Source organism: Hippocampus zosterae, chromosome 21 (genome assembly GCF_025434085.1).
Source record: "Hippocampus zosterae strain Florida chromosome 21, ASM2543408v3, whole genome shotgun sequence".
Lineage (NCBI taxonomy): Eukaryota > Metazoa > Chordata > Actinopteri > Syngnathiformes > Syngnathidae > Hippocampus > Hippocampus zosterae.
This window is the reverse complement of record NC_067471.1, coordinates 5,247,373-5,263,386: the sequence shown is the minus strand read 5'-3', so window position 1 is coordinate 5,263,386 and position 16,014 is coordinate 5,247,373. Positions and strand designations below refer to the sequence as shown.

The 16,014-nt window shown below is 42.9% G+C and overlaps 1 protein-coding gene across 3 annotated transcripts in view; it reads right to left on the bottom strand.

The window, feature by feature from the left end:
• large1 (LARGE xylosyl- and glucuronyltransferase 1) overlaps positions 1–16,014 on the bottom strand; it is a 107,708-nt gene that overhangs the window by 60,899 nt on the left and 30,795 nt on the right. For 2 of the 3 annotated variants that reach the window (XM_052056128.1, XM_052056127.1), the window contains exon 2: positions 840–898. The exons of the other annotated variant lie outside the window; for it this stretch is intronic. The gene's annotated coding sequence lies outside the window, so the exon portion shown is untranslated. The remainder of the gene's footprint in view (positions 1–839; positions 899–16,014) is intronic. 3 annotated transcript variants of the gene reach the window in all.

The window sequence follows — 16,014 nt, the reverse complement described above, 5'->3', positions numbered from 1 at the left end:
AAGGCTTGATAGGAATATCAATCGGACAATAATTGTCCGTCTCGGTCAATATGAGGTTTGGGTATGTGAGTTCAAAAATTGTATCTACAGTATGATCGGAGATCGATATTTTGCATCACATACAAGACAAACATAGCCGTGCTATACGTGAGGTGCAAAAATAACGCTCGGAATATACGGCTCGGTTATCGAGCTGAGTAACCAATGTGGATGGGGTCAGGCAGCGGGAGTGGATTTATTGCGGGTATCCTGATTGAAAAGGAAATTCCACTGGCCTGCTGCAGCAGGGTGTCTTGCCAAAACGCGGGGGTAGTTTATCTCGTCTGCCGGTTCTCTGTGATGCAGCAAATGAATCAAGCAGAAGCCCTTACCCAACACTTTTTGGTTTTGTTTTGGGTTTTTTTAGCAGGAATCCAACAACACTTTCCTCTTGTCTTCTTGTCTGTAAAAGCACCCATCTGAAATGTCTGCCCGTGCTATTATAACTGCATATTTCTCTCTCTGCTTCAATCCAAACGCCATATACAGCATTACATGCAAATGTGCATAAGCGAGTTTACGGATTGTCACAGACGTTAAAAGGGGTTAATAACTTTTTTTTATGAAGGAGAGCTGCGGAGGATCATATAAGCACTGCTTTGATGGATACCTCATGTGCAGCCGCAACGTCAAATATAGTGAGCTGTCAAGTATTAATATCTATATTTTTGCTAAAGACTTGGGGGGGCACACCTACGCTCAAGAATACGTACCGCGCCCAAGCATAGTGGCAAAGTAGCTATTCGGTGCTTAGGCAGAAACGTTGCAACAATCGGTGCAGTCGGACATTGGATGTTTACCTCGAGTGGGGCGTAAAATGGTGATCACATGTCCCCACCACCCTGGAAAATGGATGAGTCTGGAAAGTGAGGCAAAAGCATGAGATGAGAGGGTGATTAAAAATGAATAAGACAATCCATTTTATGTCTCTTTTACTCACGCTCATTATTCTTAATGTGTGTGGGGGGGGGGGGGGATGGACGAACATGCGGTAAGATGCTATACTTTACACCCGAAAATAAATGTTGGGAACACACGAAAACTGTCGGAGAGGGCAAAGGTACTGTGCGTCGGCAGTGAGGCGGTCATATTGGTAACAGACAAGCGAATGGCGCAATGAGGCAAAATGACAAAATTTAGAGTCAGTGCTTAGCACTAAAATCCTTTATGACCCAGCGCTCGGTTTGCTGGATTGATCTTAATCCTGCAAGCTGCCACAGTGCTCGCTTGCGGAGATCAATTACAAATATGCGCCGTCTTTGTGTCAATGACAGTCACTTCAAATTCATCAGCACGTCATCCATTGACAGGCAAATGACAATCTAAAACATTTTTGTCTCCCTCAAGTGGGACTAAAGGTTATAACACCTGGGGCCAAGGGGGTGTGGTGTATAAACACCCGCACATATCCTGGAGAAAACATTTAATACCCACACTGAGCCCTCAATTCAATGGAATGGCGCATTTTCTAATATTATCTCAGCTAATGTTCAGTAAATAGTGGATTTAGGACAGAGCCTTGTGGCACTCCGTGGTACAATTGCATACTTTGAACATGTCATTTTAGGTATAGTTTTTGTTTTACAATTACATTTTGGTCTCAGAAGTGTCCTTGTAGTATATTTTAAATGATTGTAAAAACGAAAAATTGTTTGATGCCGTCAATGAAATGACATACACTATAATGTGTATTTCAGTATCCGCCACCCTCCAATTTTGTTCATTCCCATCATGTACTCGCCTCTTGAAATTAACAAACGAGACATCTCGGATGTGCCTTATGGTTGACAGACCCTAAATGTATCTTCATGGGGTGTAAAGCGCCATTTTCATACTCCCAAATTTCTCTCAAACAACCTAATTTCGTCACTTCGCCCTCTATAATGGCTCATAGTTATGTTTGGGCTATTTGTTTTCCCGCATGGCCTTTGCCTAGAAGGTTGCAAGATTTATTTTGTCCCCTCTGAATAATTTCTATGATGTAAACCAAAACGTCTCATAATCTCCTCTGCCACTACGAATACCCCATCTGTCCTTGTATTTAAGTCATGAACATTAGTGACTCTTGTTTTGTGTTTCAGATGAACAAAAACAAGGCAAGTATAACCTTGGGGGGTAGGGGGGATCCAGTATGTCTCAATAGTCGTGAATCCCCTTTTGATAGATTTTGGTTTGCTTTTATGACAGGGCCCTTGCTTAAGAACTCTGTCGGTGATTAAAACACGCTGGCAAGGAGAACCATTTGACTCCGCTGGTACCCATCTAATTAGTTTCTTGCCACCTTCTCTGGGAATATGCATCACATCACTTGATCTTCTTCTTGTACAGTCTAAAAGTAGCATTCTCGCATCAGGGTAATTTAAGGCGGTTCTATGAATTCATGTGATTCATCTATATATATATATATATATATATATATATATATATATATATATATATATATATATATATATACGGAATGCCAGCACTGTGGATGTCTCATTTAGTACCAAAGTTGTGATGACAGTGTAACGATTAAGGGAAGGAAACTGCTGTCACTGATCACCATTCTGAGAGAATCTTTGGCCACACACTGAGCAGGCAAAAGGTTTCTCACCAGTGTGGGTTCTTGTGTGGTTCATTAAGGTTCCCTTCTCAGAGAATCTTTGGCCACAAACTGAGCAGGAAAAAGGTTTCTCACCAGTGTGAGTTCTGGCCTCACGTGAGCTCTTGACACTTAGCGGCATCACTGGAAATGAAACAATGATGTCCCAACAGTGGAAGTTTATTCATTTCTTATGTCAGAAAAGCTAGAGGTTGCAAAAGAGGACCGGCGTGTCGAGAGCCACTGAGGGAGTGAAGGGGACAATAAATCATGCAGGAGAAGCACTGCCTGAGGACTCCGGAACGCTGTGGATGGAATATCGAAGCGAGGGGAGGGAGAAGGTGAATGGCGGTGGGTGGGGGGGGGGCTTGGAGTACACAACCTAGATAAAGAGAAGCGCGTTGGGCATAAATAAAGAGAAGAAGAGGAAGGTGAGATGTGAGAAGGTGTACGTGACAAAAGGGGACAGTGCGTGGAAGGGGAATTAGAAGCCACACTCCTCAAGAGCGCGGCCCGGTGGTCGACTGGTTAGCACGCAGTGCAGAGATCTAGGGTTCGATTTCAGCTCCGGCCTCCCTGTGTGGAGTTTGCATGTTCTCCCCGGGCCTGCGTGGGTTTTCTCCGGATATGCCGGTTTCCTCCCACATTCCAAAAACATGCATGGCAGGCTGATTGAACACTTACTGTCTCATTAGAGGCCGACCCACCGGCTGCGTGTAATTGTTCGCATCTCAGTGGACCTCCGCAACCTGAAGGCTGTGAGGTTGATTAATGAGCGCTTGATGGGGCAAAAGGCAAAGGGCGACCCCTCGGGAAAAAAATGATGTTTTGGGTGCAGGTGAGGCGAAAAAGACCAAATTTGGAATTACAGTCGGGAGGACAACAGTGCGTGCGGGGAACAGGTTGGGTATAATGACAACCATTGCTGACATGAAGATGATTGCTGCGCTCAAAAATCATATATTTGTCTTTTTTACATTTAATGACACTTTTTTTCCGACCAATAACGTACCTTGAACAGACATAGTGGGGCACTTTAAAAATTTATGTCAGAATTTTGGGGGCCTTGGAACGGATTAGGGCATTTACATGGAAAACGCGTCTCTACTTACAAATTTTTTTAGTTACGAAATTTCTTCCAGGACCAATTAATTTCATAAGTCGAGGTACCACTATATACTCTGAGGATTTTAATCAGAAACAGTTCAAACAAGATAGTAAGAAAAAAATACCCACATATACACACATGATTTTTTTGCAGAAAATTTACCATCAAGATGATTCATCCAAATGCTCTGACTCAACACATCTTACGTCTCTGAACTCGAGTCGAATGGATTTTTCTATTCAATTTTTTTTTTCCATGCTGTCAGTCGATCGGGAAGCACATCCTGTCCATTATCGCCGCTAATGACAGTGTCGGGCTACCATTCACGGCACCGTGCTCCATCCAACAAATGTCCTATTGGAAGAGACTGATGATGATATTCAACACCAGAAATTGCAGGCTCCTAAAAAATATCCTAATAAGCATGAGGGCTCTGCTGAAGCAAAAAAAAACAAGTACGGTACATCTGCTTCACATTCAAGAGGTCTTAAGTTTGAAACCTGGCCTGGTTCCTTGTGTATGATTTCCTTGAATGATCATGTTGTCCCTTGGACATCCTAAAATTGTTTAACAAATTTTGGTCCTTTCTCAAAACACCTGGGGAACTGATATAATTGTAGTAAAAAAAAAAAATTAAAGCGTGTCCTCTTCAAAAGAAGAGACACAACAGTCAAGTTATACAAGAATTGCTCTCAAGGAACGGGGTGAGATGAATGAAAAACTAAACAAGAACACCTTCAGAGCACATTTTCTATGGATGGCTTATGTAATGACAATAGCACACCAAACACCGCCTCCCCATCCACACACACACACGCACAGATAAATAGACGGCATATATCCTCATTTATAACACCGCCCACTCTCGAGTCACTTGTTTGTGACGGACAGCTTTCAAAAGGCCGGGCCGGGCAAGCAAACAAGCGAGCACCGCGGCGCTGAGCACAACCTCCGCCTCTCATTGACCATTATCTTGTCAAAAGGTCAATGTGGTATGACTCATCCACCTGCCATGTGTGTGTGTGTGTGTGGGTGTGGGTGTGATGGGAATAAATTAAGGGCGGCGTTGAGGCACAAAGCATCAGAGGGGAAAATGGCCGGGGGCGAGGCAATGGATGAGTGAGCGCGAGGAGCAGATGTCGAATGTTGGACGCTACGCCTGCGCTGATATGACTTCGACACCTAAACGACATTTTGAACCTAAGCACGAATACAGCACATATTGATCACAGATTTTTTTGGGGGGGCGGGGGGTTGCGATCTATTAATAACACCTGAGAAAAAATTAAAAAATACAGTACATCTAAAACAACGTAACTTGATGATGACATCGAATTGCGCCTGTTTACCGAAAACAAATGCCTCTCCCCGGGTTTGCCGCGCTCACAATGAGTCGGCGGTTGATTTGAAATATGCTAATGAGGCAAAGGCTTCAAAGACAATGCAAAGATGGCGGCAGGAAGATGATGAATTAATGGGCCTCCGAGGCGCGGCGTAAAAATGCCAAGAAGCGAGCCGATGAGAGCCAGAGAAGGCAGATGCTTCCATTTGCCAATTGGAGGCCTCACTTGACGCATTCTTTGGTGAAGATTTATCGTTAAATCCCGAAAATTGCAAATAGGATGGATGCTCACCAACAGGTCATTAATTGTTGCGATTGTAAATCTCCCCCCGCAAGACGATGTTACACTCACCTTAAGTCGCTTTCCACTTTCGTTTTATTTGGCATAATCACAGAAAGTAAAACATCAGTGCGGTTGACATTTCATTTATTGTTTTTCCCATAATTCTGCATGGGCAAAGTCATCTGTCACAAGGTTCTTATTTTTTTTGGGGCCGCCTCAACTTCCGCCTCATTTCTACACTGTTGTGTTTGGTTAGATTCCATCGAGTATGCAACTAGTCTCTTGCCCTGACTCGCCCTCCTAAGTTTGGATTTTTGGTCTTTTTTACTGCCGCTTCTCCTAAAATGTAGTGACTGTTTCCTGAGTACCGCCGTAATCAAATTCTTCACTGTCACATGGATATATTTTTCTGTTGCAAATTTTGCCCCCCCCCCCCCCCCTTCCCCCCAGATTGCATCACTCCTTGAGCATAATGCGAATAGAAAAATGGACCCCCAAGATGCATTTGTCATACTGGGCATTGCCATAAATTTGCACAACCATACCCCTAAGGCAATGGTGTACGTGCACACTGCAAATTGTTTGTTTGCTCTCTTTCAAATATCCCAATTCATGTGGCCGTTTTCACCAAATATAGCAATAAGAGTCAATTCCAAGGCACAGTTTCTTCCACTACAACACACACACGTACACACACACACACCAAATCTTGCACTTTCACAAATCCTCTACAGCCCAAATTGTCCAGTGATTGTCCAGTGATGCCGAGGTATTCAAGCATTTTTCTTTTTTTTTTTAAGCGCAGCATACGCCACTATTATCGTGTGAATGGCGTAATATAGTAAAAGCACTTTCGAAGGCGCTTTAAAAACGAAACCCATTTCAGGGGAGCCTGAGGCAAAAAAATAAAAAAATAAAAAACGTTCTCCATTGTCCCTTTATGATACTATATAATTCCTCGTAAAATCCAGGATGAGACTTCTTCAGAGTGAGGCCTTCGCTTAAAACAGACTTGTATTTTAAATTTAAAATATTGAGGTCGGATATTGTATTCCTCGTAAAAATATCCCAAGGATCACGAATTACGATACACTGTACACATCCTATTTTTGTCTCGCTGAAATAAAAACAAACAACCATTTGTGTGTCTTTGTACATGTTAGTAATATATTTTTTGTGTTAAAATACACTGCACCCTAATAATCTTATCAGTTTCATTTTCACTAATGTTTTTAAAAACGCCGGTAAGGGTAGATCCCGGGAGGTTAGTTGATCGAAAAGTAGATCTTCGATCCAAAAAGTTTGGGCACCCCTGCTGTAGACGGATGTAACAGAGAACCCGGTAATTTTTCAAAATAAAACATCTTTCAGATTCCAAAATAAATGAAACAGATGTAAATTATTCTTTCTGTGCTGCCCTGTAGCAAATGACCCACGGACCGGTACCAGTCCGTGACCCGGGTGTTGGGGACCACTAAGGTACGTCATCATCAACACTTCTAAAACCAAGCTTCCTCCTACACGGCCCCAATGAGGGATAAGCAGTCTCGAAAACGGATGTCTGGATATTTCAATTTGTTGGTGTGGCATGAAAAACAACACCAACATCCAAATTTCCTCCTTGGAAGCCCGACATTAAGTAATGGCGTGAAGTTTATGCATCCGCCAACTCCCACTTGCTCCCTTTCTGATACGAGGCGTACATAATCCCCTTACAGAAACCGTTAACTGACACTCACTCACCTCAGAGCAGAGAGGTTTGCCATGAGTCAGAGGATCAACATTCGACTGTCAGTCAAACAAAGCAAAAACTCCATCACGTCTACTTTTCATTTGATGACGCACCTCAAAGCTTTGAAAACAACGGAGGCCGTGAAAGAAGATCATCGATCCGCTTGGGTTTGAGCAAGACTTCTATGGCGGACGGTAAGGAGGTCTTATAGCTTCTATTACTCGTATCGATCAGAGGTGGCGTTCCACCGGTCATTTTCGGCGCGGCCACCTCCGAAGGCGAGTCTGACCCCCCACCCCTGGCGCAAGAGTGATGTGGGCTGTCACGTAAATGGCAACGAAGGAGGAGATACAAGCGTAGGTTCAATCGCCGGCGCACGCAAGGGGGCTGTTCTTTTGATTATCTTTTTTTTTTTTAATAACCGTGGCGTTTTTGAGTCTTGTACGACAAGTGAATGGGGGTCCATCAAGAAAGCGCCATTGTACCTTTTGCCCGAGTCATTATTGCAGTATATTGCTTGTTGGATCATTGCCTCAAAATGACTTATATGGGCTGTAACTGCTTTTCAGCTACAGCACAAAAGCACAATTCAAAATTGTAATGACTTCCTCGAAACACTGTTTGTTCCGTTCAAAGTCGGCAATTAATTCCGGTACGTTTATGATGCTGTAATGGAAATGTCGAAATATCCTTGAGCAAAATAGCGAACGCCCCAACTTGTCATCAGTGGTGAGCGGCAACACGTAATGAGATTGTTTTGACGGCGTCAAAGCACTTTGAGCACCTTGAAAGGAGAAGGAGCCGGGCATAGAGGCTCCGTCGAGAGCGAGAGTGAATTGTGAAATTAATTACACGTTGCACATTCAAAAGAAAGCACGCGTGTTTGCCTCAAGTCCGCTAGCCTGATGCTAACACATGATGGGGAAACACTGCATGTAGGCGAAACAAACAGCATTGGCATTTTAAAAAATACATTCATCCTTCAACGAGTCGGTCGCTACATCGATACTGCTCTGCCCCAAAAATAAATAAATAAATAAAAATGTAAAACTCCTTCAACGAGTTGCGATGTAGACAATGGCACAAAAAAAGTATCCTTCAACAAGTCTGTCGCTACATTGACACTGCTGCACCCAAAAAAAAAAAATTTAATTAAAAAAATCCTTCAACGAGTTGGTCGCTATGTCGACACTGCTCCACAAAAAAACAAATAAATAAATAAAGTGAAAAATTTTACAAAATTAACTATCCTTCAATGAGTCGGTCAGAATATCGACGTTGCTCCACAAAAAAATTAAATAAATAAAAATCAAAACTAAAATATCCTTCAACGAGTCGGTCGCTATGTTGACATTGCTCCACAAAATTTTTTTAAATAAAATAAAAAATAAATAAAATATCCTTCAACGAGTCGGTCGCTATATCGACACTGCTCCACAAAAAAAAATAAAATAAATAAAAACATTGAAAAAATTGACAAAATTAACTATCCTTCAATGAGTCGGTCACAATATCGGCATTGCTCAACAAATAAATAAACACATCTAAAATAAAGTATCCTTCAATGTGTCGGCCGCTACATCGACATTGCTCCACAAAAAATTAAATAAATAAAAATCACAAATATCCTTCAACGAGTCGGTCGCTATATTGCTATTGCTCCACAAAACCCAAATAAATAAATAAATAAATAATAACATATCCTTCAACGAGTCGGTCGCTATATCGACACCGCTCCACAAAAAAATAAAATAAATAAATACATTGAAAAAATTGACAAAATTAACTATCCTTCAATGAGTCGGTCACAATATCGGCATTGCTCAACAAATAAATAAATACATCTAAAATAAAGTATCCTTCAATGAGTCGGCCGCTACATCGACAATGCTCCATTAAAAAAAAAAAAAAAAAAACTATCCTTCAATGAGTCGGTCACGATATCGACATTGCTCCACAAAAAATTAAATAAATAAAAATCACAAAATATCCTTCAACGAGTCGGTCGCTATAGCGACACTGCTCCACAAAAAAATTAATAAATAAATTGAAAAATTTACAAAATTAACTATCCTTCAATGAGTCGCTCACAATATCGGCATTGCTCAACAAATAAATAAATAATCTAAAATAAAGTATCCTTCAATGAGTCGGTCGCTACATCGACAATGCTCCATAAAAAAAAAAAAAAACTAAAAAAAAAAACTATCCCAATCTGGACAGTCAAGTCAAGTCAACAGTATTTATAGAGCACTTTCAAACAGCACAGGTATCGCAATAAACTTTATTGATCTAATCTACTCACCACTGTCATTATTACCCTATTACCTCTTTATACATTGGGTTTGTGAACAAACGAGCCGAAGGCCTCACTCATAAAATGACAACTGCTCCCCGATGTTGTCATTCTCTGTTGACTGCCTCTGCTAATGAAAGTTGCGTTGCGTTTGTCCCTCGCGGCAGCCACATTTGACGCCCAGCCAAAGTCCGCAGCGGGTCTTAATAACATCTGTCTGATCTTGTGAACGAACGCAAATATCCTGACAGCGATTATGTTGTCGAGATGTTGAGATGTTTCATGATGTCACCTTATCAATTTAAGTAACACCACCCCCACCCCCCCTCTTGGGATGTAAGAGGTACATTCCAGAGCAGTCAGTCACAGCTCATTAGTCACAAAAGCATCTAGGCGTTCTGGCTATATTAGTCTTGATGAAAATGATTACATTTTATCATTAAAGAAACTGAAAAACGCATCACGACTCCGGGGAATGTGAAAATTGTTGCACGTCGTTCATCCGCAAATTGTTTCGTGAGACATATATCGAAAAGTTCAATCTGCAATTTGCAGGGCATTTGGATGAAGCATGTAAGTGTCACACTCATTCAACAAAGTGTCGATAATTCCACCCAAAAATAACAAATTAAAAAATATTCGTGAAGTGTGAAACCAAGGCAGAGGCTCTCCGTTGACGAGTCCGAAAATAAGCGGCTCTGTTCTCGCGTTTGTCACCGTGATTCAGATGAATAGTGCAAGACGTGGAAAAGTGTTGCTTCGGACGTGGCGATTTGCGCCTCTCTCCGGCAACGTGATATATGTCCCGAAACAACAAGCGATCAATTAGTAGTATGTCCCCAACAGTTGAGGCGCGCGCTAAAAGACAAAATCGAGTGCAAGCCGACGTTTGCGCAACGAGGCATCATTTCCTCGTTTGGGAGTTGATTTCAATTGGAGTTGGTATCGGCTTGATTTGATTTGAGCCTCCGGGCTCTTGCGCGAGAGCCAACCGATATGAAAGGAGGCATCTGCCTGAGCCAACACCCCCAAAAAAATCACTTCACTTCAGCATCCGTCTGGAGCATCTGCTCTGCTGACAGGTGGAATAAATCACTTGCTCCGCTGCAGTCTTGCAGCGCACCGAACCCGACGCTCGTGTGGACCGCAGCAGCTTTCGGCCGTGGGCATCGAGCCCTGCAGAATACTCGCTACTATTAGTCTTGCTGAAAAAGCACAGATCAAACTTTGGGACTTTTCCATTGTCCGCCAAACCTGCCTCTGGTGGTGTTGATACTTTTATGACGCAACTAAAATGGAGGGTCTTCATCTCAATCATAACTATTCCGAAAAAAGGAGATTTCATGATATTGCATGAAATTAATACAAAAACAAACAGCTGAAAAGATCAAAATGCAGAACGGTGATTCCAAGTTAAATACCACTGAACTGTCGTGAACACAATGTACCGTACAAACGTTGAAAATAATGATGGCAAAGAGCAAAAGTGTCACGATAACCACACAGCTTCCTACTTGGTACAACAAAACACGGTTGTAGTTAAATATTTAAATATTTAAAATTTAATATAGCTAAATATCAATTGGATGGATAAGATGCTAGTGCCAGTATATTCATTATACACAAAATCCTTCAAGTTTCTTTTATATATTCATTCATTTTCCTAACCGCTTGATCCTCACTAGGGTCGCGGGGGGTGCTGGAGCCTATCCCAGCTGTCTCCGGGCAGTAGGCGGGGGACACCCTGAATCGGTTGCCAGCCAATCGCAGGGCACACAGAGACGAACAACCATTCGCACTCACACTCACACTCACACCTAGGGACAATTTAGAGTGTTCAATCAGCCTGCCATGCATATTTTTGGAATGTGGGAGGAAACCGGAGCACCCGGAGAAAACCCACGCAGGCCCGGGGAGAACATGCAAACTCCACACAGGGAGGCCGGAGCTGGAATCGAACCCGGTACCTCTGCACTGTGAAGCCGACGTGCTAACCACTGGACTACCGGGCCGACCATTCAAGTTTCTTTCACCAATCAAATTTCAAATATGTCCAGCGTAGCAGAAGAGAATTGTGCCGTTCATGTGGTCCGGTCAGAGTCCAACAGTCTAACAGTCGGGTCACTTCGGTTTACTTCCAAAAGGGTCACTTGGGATTTACACAGTCTGGACGTTTAATGTGTGCTTGCTTCTTCCAGGCTGGGAGGCTAAATCGAGGCTCACAGGTGGGGGCTGGGGGGGTAGGGTATCAGCATGATCAGCATGACAGATGACAGCCGGCGAGCTCGCTATAAGTGCATCCGACAGCGTCGGGGGAATAGATGGAGAGAAGATCTCCGTCCTGCGCTCCCTGCATGTCATAGCTAAGTTGAACCCAGTGATTCACCGCCGCATGGAGCCATTTAGCCTCAACGTGGATAGCCGTGAGACCTTTGTTGAGCGGAAACGTCGGCGCTGTTGGACAGTCTGCGGCTGGACGGATGGACAGATGGCTCGTGGAGCCGACGATGAAGAAGAAAGGAACGTCAGCGCAGATCGCGGAGGCGTCCCGTGGAATTAGGGAGTCGCCGCTTGGAATTGAAGCGGATTTTACATGGGACGGGAGATGTGAGCCAATCTCTTTTTTTTCGTCAAATCCAATCTGCACTGGGTTAACCCCGCTGAGGAATTGTGACAACGTGCACGGGCCATTTGGAGGACAACGAGATGACTCAATAGGCACAGAATTGGACCGCTTCAAGTAATTTCCTGTGGCTGTCTCGGCTCCACTGGATTCCCGCAGAATAGAACGGATGATGTCTATCTTTCTTTTCAAGTGTTGGGCTTCATATACACTCAACTGCTAAGTGCAGCTCAGGATATTAAATATGGATTTTAATTTTTTGAAAAAAAAAGCACACTTGACAACCAGAGGCATCTGTCGTGATAACATATTCCGGAACGGACACTCGATTAGGTTGCACCGACGGAGTCCAATCTGATCGAATGTCTAACATCGAGTCTGGAATTCATACATTGGCTTGACTTTTATTTCTTTTGGAATTATGAACAGTTCAAAACAGCAGTCAGGGGCTAGCGCAGAACTTTTAACGCTAAAGCAAAAACATCAACGGCATTCTCGAAACTGTGTGACAAAAAAAAACAAAACAAAAAAACCCGCCATCTTTAATTGCAATTCATTCTTACATTGATGCCGAAGTACATCAACCCTGTTTGCACCCGCTTCCCCCCTTTGATCGGTTCCCGTGTCAAGTAATCGTTCCACTTCAGAGAGACCGCCATTTAATTGACGGTCTCAATAGGGGCAACGAGGCTGATGATTAATAAATTAAAATGTCGTAAGTTGAAACTAATTGAATTGCGCGTAATCAAAGTCTGCTGCACAATCAGAGCAACGCAATAAATTAAATTGAAAGGTGCGCCTTGATTTTGTGTTTGTCGGGAGACCTCGTATGTAGAATTCGCCAGCTCTTGTCACGGGATCCTCCTCCATTCATCTTTTTTTATTTTTTTTTAATTTTAATATCCTGCAACTGATGAGGGAGACAACCTCGCTAATGCCTAGTCAGATTACTCATAAATCACCTGCCAATCACACTCCAGCCAACAAGCAGTTGGGATAGGGTGGCGGCAAGCCGGGGCGCCGAGGGTTTTAATCTTTTATTTGGGAAAAGTTGCTTGACACTTAATTAACTGCTTGAGATCATACCGATTTGATATTTCACAAAGCCCTTGCGACTTGAAATAAGTTTGGCGTGCCTTCGGTGGGGAACATCTGACTGTTCCGATCGATCAAAATCAGGACTTTCAAAACCACAGCAAGCAAACCGCATGGCTGAGAAGTCATCGTTTATCATACAATCCGTAGTCACGGTTACCGCGAAATAAAACGCAGGCCTATAACATTTCTTGCACGACGCATTAATAATACAAGTGGAATCAAACAGAAGTCAAAAGCAGCGTTTGGAATTTGAAATTTACGCCTCATCTTCAAATAGAGTTTTCAACCAGACACCCGGTTTTAATGATTTGATGAGGTGCGAACTCGGCGAATCAATTCGCCTCCATTTTCCGTCTGACTCGGCCCATGTCAGGGCGCGGCGTGCTGGAGTCATTCAAGCAGCCCGAGCCATGTCTAATGCATTACGGCACAGATGTTAAGGTGTTGTTGGGGGGGGGGGGGGGTTGGGGCTGTGTCACGTTGGATCAGCTGATGAGGATGAATCAGAGCGTGAATTCCGTCCCACCCTTTTTCCAACTTCAGACTCTAAATAACTTTAGGATGGCGTTGGAATTCAAATTATTCATTGGACCATTTTTAATTAACTCTTGAATTATTCATAAGTGCCGTTATATGCTTGTACGTTCATCACCCTTAGTGGGTTGGCTGATGCCGTCCAATGGCATTTGGGTATTATCATCCCTTGACGAAGGCCCGTGTGCCCATTGGAAAAGTTTTTCCAGGCATTTTTTTAATTCCTCATTTGCATACTGTCAGTCAATTTGGTAATTAATTCCGATTCCACTCATCACTGATGGAGGCACCCACATTGTGGACATATTTTTTTTTTTAACTCATTCACTCCCAAAGACGTTTTTAAACGTCTTTTCAGACTTGGTCCAGAATTGGCTAAGCAGCCTCCAGAAAGGGATTTCGTTTTGAGTTTTAAGTGTCCACTGTCGGCTCCATACCCCTAAAAATGACACTAAAGCCTGACACGCAGCCCCAAAGCCGAATAAATAAACAATTCATTTGGTTTTAAGATCCAACGGGGAGAGAGCGGCCTGTATCGCCCGCCCAGCAAACCGCCATCGCCTTGTTTCCCTTTTTATGCGCGATCGCATCCGATGAGACAATGAGATCGAACATCTGCGCGGTTATGACTTTTCTCGCCGAGGAGCCTTTGGGATGTTGTCGTGAGCGCATGAATTTGTAATGGCGGGCATTTTGAGGTTGACACTTTTCATTCGGCTCTCAGTGGATTCCCTTTCGAGCAGCTGTCTCACACGTTGGCTTTTCTCTTCGTCGGCTATCTCAAGTCGCCGCGTTGGCTCCTGTGCTAACTGCGAATCTTCTGGTATCAAAACAGACATGACCTGCTTATTCGGGCCGGGTGAAAACATCTGGCACATCAAAAAGATGGGTTCTATATAGTGCATACACAGTAGGTATATGACTTATTTAAACGATTGCACAATTCTTTATTTTGTGAAACAAAATTAAAATGAAGGAATAAACATCCAATTTTTCCAAGAGTGCTGCTCACGCGCTTGGCCGGGCGGAATGAATGAGGTCATCACGATAAACACGATGTCAATAATGTTTGTAAGCGCACGATCATTAGAACACTGGTCCTACGAGCCGTATGAAGATCTAAGCAGAACACCGGCGCCGTATTATTTCGAGAACGGTCCGTGCGCCAACGTATTCCCTTGAGTCTTTCCAGTCATGTTGCTTTCCCGGCTTTTTCCTGAACTGGAACTATTCGTTTAAAAAAAAAATGTTCGCGGGACGTTTGAAGTCCGTCTCTGAGGAACGCGAGCGGCGTGACGATTAAGTCGGCGCACCTCCATACAGTGTATCCAGGGGTGCCCAAACTTTTTGGATCGAAGATCTACTTTTCGATCAACTAACCTCACGGGATCTACCCTTACCGGCGCGCGCACGCACACACAAATTTAAGATTTACCTGCTTTATTTTATTTTTTAAATATTTTTTTTGTGAAAATGAGACTGATAAGATGATTAGTGTGCAGTGTATATTAACACAAAAAATATATTACTAACATGTACAAAGACACACAAATGGTTGTGTTTTTTTTTCCTTCTCGACACTCCTCGGATCTACTTGGGACCTGTCTTAGATCTACCGGTAGATCAGGATCTACCCAATGGGCACCCCTGCTGTATACTGACGGGCAGTTGGATCTCGCTGGAATGCTCTCCTGACTTTCGGAGACAGAGACTCTCCACACTTTGCTTTCTAGTCACACGTACAAGTGAAATGACAATGGTGCAGTATTATTGTAAAACACAAAATTATATTTAAAGTATCGGTATGTCTGAATAGGAGCCAAATATGATTTCTGATGTGAAATTGTGACAGAGCCAAGGTTGCGACGCTGTTCAAACACAATTCAAGTTTCGAAGGGCTCCATTGAAATCTCGAATGGGGGGGGGGGGGGGGGGGAGCAAACTGACACACATTCGGCTGCTTTGATTAATTTTATTTGTCTTTTCACTACGGGAAGAAGCAGACTGCCAGCGAATGAATTCCACAGTGAGTTTCGCATTAAAATAGATTTTGCTATTCAGACGAACTCGCCAGAAGGCAAACATATGCCCTCAAGTGAGGAAAGGTACACTGTAGTTTGCTGGGGGTGGGGACCCAATACTCAAATGATTTACAAGCTTTTAAACTGTACATGAAGGGCTGATAAATGTTATCGTTCTGAATTATTATTTTCTTTTTTTACAAATCAGACCATTTTTAATCATTATAAAAAAAATTGATATCAAATACATACAACAAGTCATTTTTTTTTCGCTCTCAACTTTTTGTTGAATTAAAATGCGGGTATTGAGTGATCTTTTAACCCCCAAAGTATCTTTCTCTTGTCTCACAAGAA